The sequence below is a fragment of the Seriola lalandi genome, unplaced genomic scaffold (genome assembly GCF_002814215.2).
Source record: "Seriola lalandi dorsalis isolate HSWRI2012SDOR001 ecotype SW California unplaced genomic scaffold, Sedor1 jcf7180002054479, whole genome shotgun sequence".
In the NCBI taxonomy this organism is placed as follows: domain Eukaryota; kingdom Metazoa; phylum Chordata; class Actinopteri; order Carangiformes; family Carangidae; genus Seriola; species Seriola lalandi.
The window spans coordinates 2,152-2,835 of record NW_019525032.1 but is presented as its reverse complement, the minus strand read 5'-3'; the positions used below and the strand labels follow the sequence as shown (position 1 = coordinate 2,835).

General features: G+C 40.6%; 1 pseudogene across 1 annotated transcript in view; it reads left to right on the top strand.

Annotated features, from left to right (window-relative positions):
- Positions 1-284, top strand: part of LOC111659459 (nuclear pore complex protein Nup133-like) — a 15,328-nt pseudogene extending 15,044 nt beyond the window's left edge. The window contains exon 11 of the transcript XR_015437640.1: positions 23-284. The product of XR_015437640.1 is annotated as a nuclear pore complex protein Nup133-like (transcript). The remainder of the gene's footprint in view (positions 1-22) is intronic.
- The last annotated feature ends 400 nt before the right edge of the window (positions 285-684 follow it).

Sequence of the window (684 nt, the reverse complement as noted above, 5' to 3'; positions counted from 1 at the left end):
GGTTCCACGTGATGTGACGTATGTTCCTGTGTGTTTCAGGCGTCCCTCTGCAGACGTACCTGCCCGACGTCAAAGAGCTGCTGGAGTCCGACGATCTGAGCAGCTTGAAATCAAAACCTTATTTTGAATTTGTCCTTCGGGCCAATTATGAACATTACCTCCAGGCCCAGATGTGACGAGTCCTCCCCTGATAACACCCACTGCACTTCGGCTTCTGTTTGCTTTCTAATGATTTTCAGTATTTGTCGTTCCTTTTCTAAATAAATGTGTGGATTGTTTCTGTAGTTGGACTCTGATATTTGTACAGAAGCATTTTAGCTGCTGGGGAAGTTCTGTTACTTCTGACTGGGTTCTGTTGTTATTGACTGACATCTAGTGACGTTTCTAAATTCATTTTTAAAAAAAGGATGAAAGTGTGGGAATTAAACTGTTATTCATGTTTATCTGCAGAGGAGAAGAAATCAGAGGGAAGTGAAATGAGACGGATCTTCCATCCGACACGTTTCTGTTTCTGTTTTCACAGAAGAAACTAGTCACATAATCTGGTTTTAAATGAAGCTGTTAAAAACGAGGTATGTGCATGTCCAGAAAAACTCTCAATCCGAATCCAGGATCAAATCCAAACCTTCTCTTGAATCTGTAACGTAGATTAAAAACAGTAATAAACAGGTTGTCGTCATGTTT